General features: G+C 43.6%; 1 non-coding gene across 1 annotated transcript; it reads left to right on the top strand.

Moving 5' to 3' along the window:
• The first annotated feature begins 6433 nt into the window (after positions 1–6433).
• On the top strand, positions 6434–6507 carry TRNAN-AUU (transfer RNA asparagine (anticodon AUU)). Its single transcript has one exon. It is a non-coding gene; the product is annotated as a tRNA-Asn (tRNA).
• Positions 6508–11088: the final 4581 nt, after the last annotated feature.

Raw genomic sequence — 11088 nt, 5'->3', positions numbered from 1 at the left:
CTGTGAGGGAGCTGTCAGTGTCAGTGGGGAGAGGAGCAGGAGGGAGTTGTCAGTGTGTGGAAGTGATGAAGGTTGTCAGTACTGGGGAAATGTGTGTGTGTGTGTGTACTAGATTTAGGAGTGTGTGTTTGTGAGAGGTTTCAGTTGGGGAATTAGAGTTCATACAGTAATTAAATGTTTTCATATTGAGAACTACATCTCCCAGCATATACAGTGTGCTGGGGATGCTAACAAGCTTTATTTAAAAGTTTAAAAAACATTGCTTTTATGACTGCAATGGTTTAAAAGGGAGAGCTATAAATCAATTTATCAGTGAATGATCGCAGTTTGAGCTGTTACATTTTACTGAACCACCTATCCCTCCACACTCACTACCTGTCCTCAGGATACATTTACCATCCCGGCAGACGGTATACCGGCGGTCATTTGACCGATGTTGGAATCCTGACACCACTTGGGAGACTGGTGCCGGCACACAGACAGCCAACATCCCGAAGGCGAGTATTGGAGGGAGGGTTAGGACCGGGGGAGCGGGTGTTAGGGAAGGCACTAGGAGGGGGGGGGGTTAGTCCTAGCTGCCACCCCCTGAGGGTTAGCCCTATCCGCCACCCCCCCCAGAGGGTTAGGATTAGGTATCATGTGACTGCTGGAATCCCGAGCGCCGGATGCCATACCCAACCCCCTTTACTTTTTCAGGCATTTCTATCTCTCCTCTCTCTATGGTGTTCCGATTGCCCACTTTCCCTTGTGCTTTTCTCTCTCTCTCCTTTGTTTAGAGCATCAGTTTCTGTAGTCCACTTTATCCTTATTTTTTCCAGTGTTTCACTATCTCTCTGATGTAATGAGGATGTATGGTCTAGAGGGATCAGTAATGCATTGTACTGTATAGAGGCGTCAGGGATGTAGCGTAGGGTATAGAGGCGTCAGGGATGTAGCGTAGGTTATAGAGGCATCAGGAATGTAGCGTAGGGAATAGAGGCATCAGGGATGTAGCGTAGGGTATAGAGGCGTCAGGGATGTAGCATAGGGAATAGAGGCGTCAGGGATGTAGCGTAGGGAATAGAGGCATCAGGGATTTAGCTTAGGGAATATAGGCATCAGGGATGTACTAGCAGGTATATAGAGGTCAGTGTACTGTATAGAGGGGTCAGTAATGCAGTGATGGTTATAGAAAGGTCAGTGATGTAGTGTAGGGTATAGAGGGGTCAGTTATGTAGTGTGGGGTAAAGAGGGGTCAGTAAAGATACTAAGCTGAAGTACTTAGAACACTTCTTGAATTAAGACACAACCTGCAAGAAAAAGTATGCAATATGGGTGAAAAGGCAAATGTCAGAGGTCTGATACAAGTAACCAGCTCCACACCTTGCACCACATAGCGTTATGTTAAACTGGGATATGTTCTTTTTTGGTGTGTGTGTATGTGTGTGGGGGGGGGGGGGTGCCAAAGGAAATTTTTGCCATTGGCTCCTTTGGTCTAGAACCAGCCCTGATCACAAAATATTTTTGTCTAAGCAGACTGGACATTGATCAGCGTTGGCTCATTCTCAGCCCCCCGCCCAGCCTCTGCTGCCAACAGACTGCTATTAGCTAGTTAACCTTCTGCCTTCCCTATCTATGACACAGACTGCTGCTAATGCTACCAGACTGTTCCCAGTGGCTTCACACCAACAGTGAATCCCAGCCGATGATGTAGGGCAGCGTGTGGGGGAGGGGGTCAGTTGCTGTGGCTCCAACATGGTAACCGCCAATGGACTGCAATGCTTTATCGAAAGGGGGGGCGCCAGTCCCTTACTTTGCCAGGGGCGCTTGGACCCCTAGCTACACCTCTGTTGACCCTAACCGATACCCCTAAACTAACCATAATTCCTGCAGTAAAAATCCATGTTTCTATGTATATAGGGGGTCATTCCGAGTTGATCGCATGCTGCCGTTGTTCGCTGCGTAGCAATCAGTTGAAAAAAATGGCTAATCTGTGCATGCGCATGCTCCGTAATGTGCATGCGCATCGTACGGGTACAAAGTCCATTGTGGTTTTGCACTAGTTCTAGCGATTATTCCAATCACAGAACAGGCCACAAGGAGATTGACAGAAAGAGGGCGTTTCTGGGTGGCAACTGACCGTTTTCAGGGAGTGCTTGGAAAAATGCAGGCGTGGCAGAAGAAATGCAGACGTGGCTGGGCATTCGCTGGATGGGTGTGTGACATCAAAAGCCGTCCCTCGGTTGTTAGAATCAACGCACACGAAGTGTAACTACAGTGCTGGTCTTATTTTGAAACGATTTTGCAGGCGCTCTGCTGCTCAAGTGTTCGCACTTCTCCAAAGTGAATATACACTCTCCAGTGGGCAGCGACAATGCGTTTGCATGGCTGCTAAAAACTGCTAGCGAGCAATCAACTCAGAATGACCCCCATAGTGTATTGCAAGAAAATATCTGTAAATCCAATGGTACCGTAAGTGCGGTATATACTCGCACTTCTTTGCGGGGTGAGAACATCTCCCCTAAGTGAAGTCAGCCCTATGAATAGAGTTTGTGTGATCCCTGTGCAGCAGTCACAGAAAGGGTTCATCTCTGCAGTTTGTCACTCAAATTACATTGCTGCATTTTTTTCTAGAAGTGGATCTGAGAGCTGTTACCCGCAGACCAGCTACAATAATTATCCTGGGTACTCACTAGACCAGTGGTTCTCAAACTGCACCCTGGGGTGCCTCAGGACACTTGCAGGGGTGCCTTGGATTGGTGGTCCAGGACCAATTCAAAATATTTATAGTTAGTGTTATAGGCAAAACCAGTGCTGTTGGCTGGCAATCATAACATATGTGCACAAGCAGAAGCAAATCCTGTCCCCTACCAAAGGGCCAGTGCTAGGGTGTTTGGCGCCTCCCTGCAAACTATTAATTTGGGCCCTCTCTCCAATACTTAATAAAGGGACAGTGCGCTCCTTAAAAAAAGAAGGTGTGGTATCACAAGGAAGGGGCATGGCCACACAATAGCACCCCAAATCAAAATACGCCACACAGTAGCACTATCTTATTGTCATTACACCGCATGTAATAATAATAATAATAATACCCACAGTCGCAGTGCCCTTTATACACATAACCACCATATCAGTGCAGCTTACACACATAATGCCAACAGTAGCAGTGCCCCTTCTACACATGCCCACGGTGGCAATCCTTTACATGGCAAATATCAACCTGGTTTTGCCATGTGAAGGATTGCCACTTTAAAAACAAACAATCAAACAAAAACAAAAAAAACAACAGGAAAAAACACAAAATCTCTCACTTTCTGATTCTCACACCCTATTACATTCCTCTCTATATATTTAAATGTTTCTATTACTGTATGTTCCCTCTTCCCTTCTCCAAACTATACACATCAACATTTTTTAGTATTTCCAGGTAAGTTTTGTGATGTAGGCCATGCACAATTTTAGTTGCCCTAATGTATTTACAGCCTTCTGGAGATATGGCTTCTGGAACTGAACACAGGATTCTAAATGTGGCTGTACCAAGGACCTATACAGTGGCATTACAGGTTGAGTATCCCTTATCCAAAATGCTTGGGACCAGAGGAATTTTGGATATCGGATTTTTCTGTATTTTGGAATAATTGCATACCATAACGAGATATTATGGTGATGGGACCTAAATCTAAGCACAGAAGGCATTTATGTTTCATATACACCTTATACACACAGCCTGAAGGTCATTTTAGCCAATATTTTTTATAACTTTGTGCATTAAACAAAGTGTGTGTACATTCACAGAATTCATTTATGTTTCATATACACCTTATACACACAGTCTGAAGTTCATTTAATACAATATTTTTAATAACTTTGAGTATTAAACAAAGTTTGTGTACACTGAGCCATCAAAACACAAAGGTTTCACTATCTCAGTCTCACTCAAAAAAGTCCGTATTTCGGAATATTCCGTATTTCGGAATATTTGGATATGGGATACTCAACCTGTATTACTTTTTTCTGCTACTGGTTCTTTAACCTATGCAAACAAGCATCTGACTTGCCTTTCCTATTGCTTTGTTACATTGCTTACCTGAAATAGTAATACTTAGATAGCTTTCCTCTTGCCATTATAATGCCCTTAATATTATAGTTAGCCTTTGCATTTTTGAGACGTGTATGATTTTGCATTTTTTGGCATTAAATGTTGCCATGTTCTTGACCATTCCTCTAGTCCAGGGGCGGAACTGCCAGAGACAACGGAGTCAGTTGCCGCCGGGCTCCAGCCCTAAAGGGGCTTCCTCCATTGCCCCCCGGCTGTTACGTGCCCTTCCTACTAAATAGACAAAGGCGCTACCAGCAGGGTCTCGCAGTTTGTACATTCCATGCCGTAACACCCTTCTTTCCACCTTCACAATGAAGCTATTGGTACTTTGCAAAAAAAAAAAATTATTAGCATTGCAACTCAGCAGATCAATGCAGTGTGCAGCCACACACTCCATATATCTGCTCAGCCACAAAGCTGATTATTTCTTCACAAAGTACAAGGTGAGCTCCAAATAGAATTCTCTAGCTTAGATTATACCTTTCTATGCAAGGGTAAATAGCTCAATTGTTTGACTGCAATGCCACAGGAAATGGTTTGGATCCAAGACAGTGTGACTGAATAATAAAGAAACCTTAAGATGAGTTCATGAATGTTGTATAAGTATTAGTGAGAGAAGGGGTCAGGAGCATGCTAGGCTGCAAAAAATAAGGTAGGCTGCAAGTGAAAGTAATGATCTCCTATATATTTTCCCAGATCTGTCACTCTGTGTGGCTAACTCTGGGGGAAGTCACAGCAATGGGCGGAGACGGCAACTGCAGGACGATACACCAGTGCCAGCAGCAGACCGTAACAAAGTGACAGATCAGGGAGAATATATAGGAGGTAGGGAGGTGGCCATGGTACATGGCTGGCCAAGGGACACTAGCTCATGTACCCCTTTACCACTGAGGCTGGCCACCAAGGATGGACCTGTCACCAGTGCACATGCAATAACCTCTTCTGCTGCCCTCTTTGCAACTCAGATTGCCCAGTGCTCCCCTTCGCTAACAGTCCACAAAGTTTCCCCATCTCACGATCTGCCTCCTCACCCCCACTTTCATCTCTACAGCACACGCGCATATCATACAAGATCCCATCATGCGTACGTAGGTCTGAAATGCAAGAGGGAGGTTGGGGGGAGATTGGCATGCGCCAGCAACACCACACAGCTCACTGTGACCACAGTGGAGAGGCGCTGCAACAGGACAATACACCAACCTCGGAGCAAGGAACTGCGTCGGTCAGGAGGAGAACTATTTCAATAGCATAAAAAGGTTAATGCGTCCCACCCTATGGACACCAGACTCATCAAGTCACTGTTGCCAGAGTCTCATACAATGACTCTGAACCTCTAAGCACACTATTTGACTGTCCACACCCTGCTGTGCCTATTACCCATCTCCTCCACCACCCTCAACACTGACCCACACATCATTCACCCACAAAGATACAATAAAGGTAGTTTGGATAAATTAGCTAAATGAAATGGATTTAACCAATTTATCTAAATGACCATTTTTGGATGTTTTCCAGTGTTTGTGAACAAATGGTCAATTGTAATTTGCTGCCACATATTAGCATAATTTTGTTTCAACTAGAAAAAAAATTGGACAGATAATCTAAGTGTGGATCCAGTTTAAAGGTCCGTATTCACGGCCCGATTTTGGGGAGAGATGTGTGCTGAGCGAACTGCTCAGCACACATCTCTCCCCCCGCTCAGCACAGCGTGATGTGTGCTGAGCGTACGGGGGGTGGGGGGGGCGCTCATTTCACCCCCTGTGTAGGGCATTCTGTGTGTATCCAGCTTAACAGGTGTGAGCATCATACAACTACTGACTTGCGAGTAACTATACAGCAGCTCCATACCTTGTGACTTGAAGAAACACCAGTTAACCCCGGGAATGCTGCAGTCAAAGCAACAATTCCTCTTCTTCAATTACCATTTTAATAATAGGGTAAAGAAAATGAAGTGGATTTTAGAAAGAAAATAATACTGTCAATATACTATTAAAACAAATTAAAATGGTAAAAGTTATTGTACTTTAAGTAAAAATAAAAGAGACAAAATATCAATCCCAGTTTTGGATTACTTTAATTAACAAAAAAAATGCATATAGCAGAGGATAGTTTCAATCTGCCTACCTCTGGGTTATGGGCCCAGCATGCTTCCATTGCAGTACTCTGCTGCACATGTAAGTGCAAGAGATCCTGAAGCACTCACTCATCATGGGAAAGTACCAATGTGTTTCTTCGTTGGTTGATGGAAGAAACATCTTACAAAAACTCTCCAGATTATTGACTTTTTAAAGTTTTTCTAGGAAACGTTTTAGATGAATGCTTATTAGCCTTTGTCAGTATGGACTTTTGCAAAGTGTCTCTGTGGCGCAATCGGTTAGTGTGTTTGGCTATTAACCAAAAGGTTGGTGGTTCAATCCCACCCAGGGACGTAATTAACCTTGTGATCAGATTTTGGTGATATTTAAGTAGACAAGTCAAAATTTCAAACCTCCTCTTATGGTGTAGGGTACATGGCCTTCTCTGATGTAATCAGAGTTAGATTTGATTCAGTGATTTTATAAAAAACAGCTAGGAAGCACAATTTAGCAGTGGGTTGCAGAGAAAAAAAATATGCTGGCAGAAAAATCCAATCGAGTGATTAAACAGCTCTTCATTTTCTGGCTTTATTTTTATGCTAACAAATTTGTTCTCTGAAAAGTGTCCACAAAGCCAAGTCTCTGATTAACACCTTTGTAAGGATGGTTTTTCACCTATTACTAAATTAAACTTGCTTCATTGGAAAGGCAGCAAGATGCATCCTCATTTCAATGTCTACTGAAATAATACAAGTTGACACCAGGAAACATTAACGCCACTGCATCCTTGCTGCTTTCTCATGTGGAAGTCTGTTTAATGTGAAAACAAATGTGTGTGTTTTTTTCAACCTGGAAGCCCAACATCGATTAAGATCGATCTTAAATAGACCCCTGGGTTTTAAGGATAACCATGGTTGAGTCCAATGGTTAATTCACATTGACCGAAGTTCTAATTAAGTCACCTGTGCTCAAGCATGATATCCTTAAAATCTGGATTGCAATGACAGCATTTTGGAACTATGCCTAAGGGTTTAATTTTTACATTTATCCACTGACAATAAATCTACCTACAATATCCCTGTAACTGTTATGATTACAGTATTTCACTAAATAATTTAATTTGCTGAACCTTCTGTAAAAAGAAATATTAAGCTGCTGTAATTCCCAGATGCAGCAAATTTGTTAGCTAGTGGGCAAAACCATGTGCACTGCAGGGATGGGGGGGGGGGGCAGATATAACATTTGCAGAGAGATTTAGGTGGGTTATATTGTTTGTGTGCAGGGTAAATACTGGCTGTTTTGTTTTTACACTGCAATTTAGATTTCAGTTTGAACACACCGCACCAAAATCTAACTCTCTCTGCACATATTATATACCCCCCCCCTGCAGTGTACATGGTTTTAGCTAATAAATTTGCTGCTGTGATCAGATCTGAGTTAAGCCCTATGTATTTGGCACTGGCAAAGGGTTAGAGGCCTTGCTGTAGAGCTCACACCTTTCTTATCATGCATTGTAATATTTCCTATGTCCTGATGTTGTGCTCTCTGCTCCATCCAAGTAAACAGCAATGTAGCATGGCTATCAAAGAGCGTGAAGATTGCAGATTTCCTGGGATTAATGCTAAGGAATGCTATTCCAGAGGCTGCTGCTTTAATTCAAGTGTCACTGGGGTTAAATGGTGTTTTTACCTTAAAAACACAGGTAGAGTATATAGTACAGTGGTAAAGTGGGAGCATGTAGTGCTATTGATTACAGATTTGATGGAGCTTAAACATGGATAAGGTCCATGGCTCTAAGAGTTTATCTTGTGTATCCTTTATTCTTAGTCATGGTCAGATAAGATTAGAAAATACCATTTAAGTGGAAATTTCCTGTTAGCTGTTTTTCAGTTTGCTCAACTGTCTGATTAACTGGTCCTAAAAAAAGGACCAAAGGAGCTAAATTGCCCTGTGATCTAGCTAAATTGCCCCAGTTAAAAAAAAAAAAAAACTAAGCTGCTGTAATTCCTGGATGTTTCCTTACTGCATCAACAGGAAGTGACAAGAAACAATGTAATGTGGAACCGTACAGCAGAAGGGATTGCGGCTACCCCACAATAAGTGCAGCGGAATGTAAGAAGAGGCATATACAGTGTGGTGTGGCTGTAGATGAGCTTAGTGGTTTCTGTTAGAGTTCTTCTACTTCTAACTACTCGTACATAAATGAGTAAGCCGCCGATTTATTAAACCTGGTGAAATGATAATTTGCATGGTGATAAAGTACCAGCCAATCAGCTCCTAATTGCCATGTCACAGGCTGGGTTTGAAAAATGACAGTTAGGAGCTGACTGGCTGGTACTTTATCACCTTGCACTTTATCAGTTCACCAGGCTTAATAGATCTGCCCCAATGTTTCAAAATGGAATGCATCAAGAGAACGGTGTTAGTATTGTAAAAATACACACAGCTCCTGGTATTTCCTTGTGGTCTCCCATCCAAGTACTAAAACCAGGACCAACACTGCTCAGCTTCCATGATCAGGAGAGATTGGGCAAATCCAGTGTGCTGTGGCTGTAGATGAGCTGGTGGTTTCTGTTACAGCTCTTCTACTTCTAACTTCTGGTACATAAAAGAATACATGTAAAAATTAAATGTACCAAGAAAATGGTGTTGGTAGTTTAAAAACACCTAAAGAATCTGATACTACCAAGCAGTCTCCCATCCATGTATTAACAAAGTCCAATACTGCTTTGCTACAAAAATCAAATGAGATTGGGCATATCCAGTGTGGTGTGGCTTTAGCTAAGCTTTGTGGTTTCTGTTAGAGCTCTTCTACTTCTAACTACTGGTACATTAATGAATATGTATAAGGTTGTAGTTTATCCAATATGCCTTTACTACCTTACCTTTCAACCCCCCCTCCCTCCCCTCTTCTCCTTATAGCTTCCTTAGTTCTCTCCTCCTCGTGTGTGCGTTATTTGTTTTCTCATACGTCCTAGAGGATGCTGGGGTCACATTAAGAACCATGGGGTATAGACGGGATCCGCAGGAGACATGGGCACTTTAAGACTTTCAAAGGGTGTGAACTGTCTCCTCCCTCTATGCCCCTCCTCCAGACTCCAGTTTTAGTATTGTGCGCAGTGATACTGGATGCACTACAGGGGAGCTCTACTGAGTTTCTCTGAAAAGACTTGTTAGTTTTTTTTATTTTCAGGGAGGCTGCTGGCAACCGTCTCCCTGCTTCGTGGGACTTAGGGGAGAGAAGTATGACCAACTTCTAGTGAGTTCAATGGCTCTGCTTCAGGCTGACAGGACACCATTAGCTCCTGAGGGTGCTGATCGCTGGGTACGCCTAGATGCACACTCCCGCAGCCTGCCGTCACCCCCTTACAGAGCCAGAAGACAGGTGAGTAGCAGAAGAACAGAAGACTTCTTCTTCAGTGACGGCATTCTGAGGTACCGAGCAGCGAGCGGAACGCTGCGCGCCATGCTCCCACACAAACACAGGCACTGCAGGGTGCAGGGCACGGGGGGGGGCACCCTGGGCAGCATAAATTCCTCACAAAAGGCTGGAAAAAGTGGACATTAGTGCCTGGGCACTGTCCTTACCCCGCTAGCGTAATTAATTATTTCTGAGCGGGACAGATACGCGCCATTACAGCGGCGGGGCTTCTTCCTCACCTCACCAGAACATCTTTAGAGCATTACAAGTCTATCACTATAGAGTTTATTATTTCCCAGACTGTGTACTTTTGGCGCTGGATTGTGAGCTGAAAAATCCTCTGTGTCCCTCTGACAGATTTACTGACGGTCTGTCCCCCATAAGCCGGTGTGTCTGTGGGTACTTGGTATATGTGTGTCAACATGTCGGTGGCTGAATGTTTTTCCCAAGAGGAAACTATATTAGGAATGCAGACATATGATGGTGGCCCTGTTGGCACCACCAATAACTGACTGGGTAAATGTTTCAGTAATATCAGAGTAAGGTTGGATAAATCTGTGTCCCAGACACAGACGTAGAGAATAGATGTGATATTCATGGCTATGTTTCTTTTCCCTCAGGCCCCGCTGGGTCGCAAAAATGTTATTTTGCCCAGTTACTACACACTGATACTGACACGGATACTGATACTTATGTCGACCATAATGTTTCCTGATTAGATCCAATATTGGCAAGGAGCATTCAGTACATGATTTTGGATATTAAGGACATATTAAAATCACTGAAGACCCTGCTGTTCCTGACAAAGGGGTCTATATGTATGTATATATAGATATATAATGAAAGCTGATGTAACGTTCCTCCATCTCTGTTTGAGAAAGTCTGGGCCAGCTCGACAAGATGGTTTCAAATCCCCAAAAGGATTCTGGTTGTTTATTCATTTCCCGCCGCGGACAGAATAAAGTGGGAGTCACCCCCTGTTCTGCACGGGGCCCTGTCACAAATCCAGCGGATCGTATGCAGGAAGCTACATTATTTCTAGTTATGTAACCACGGGTACATTACTTGGACCTGCCATTACATGTGCATGGGTGAGTAGTAATATTCAAGAATTGGTCGAATACCTTGTCATCCGATATAGATACCCTGGAGAGATGGGATACTCCTTACGTTGTATCATATCAAGGACACTGCAGCATACTTACGTGAGACTGCAAGGGATATAGGACTCTTGAGTTCACGGGCCAATTTCATGGCAGTGTCGGATAGGAGGGCATTGTGGATTCACCAAGAGAATGCTGATGCTGACTCCAAGAAGAAAGGGAGTCTCTTCCCTATGAAGGTGAAGCCTTGTTTGGTGACTGCATAGTTAATTTGATCTCGGCAGCTCCCGCAGGTAAGTCAACCTTCTTGCCCTATGTTCCCTCCCAACGGATGAAGACGCATCATTATCTGATGCAGTCATTTCGGCCCAATAGATATGCAAGAAGTTAAGATTCCCCTTTCTTTGCAGG

The sequence above is a fragment of the Pseudophryne corroboree genome, unplaced genomic scaffold, assembly GCF_028390025.1.
Source record: "Pseudophryne corroboree isolate aPseCor3 unplaced genomic scaffold, aPseCor3.hap2 scaffold_922, whole genome shotgun sequence".
Lineage (NCBI taxonomy): Eukaryota > Metazoa > Chordata > Amphibia > Anura > Myobatrachidae > Pseudophryne > Pseudophryne corroboree.
This window is presented reverse-complemented; position numbering and strand designations above follow the sequence as displayed.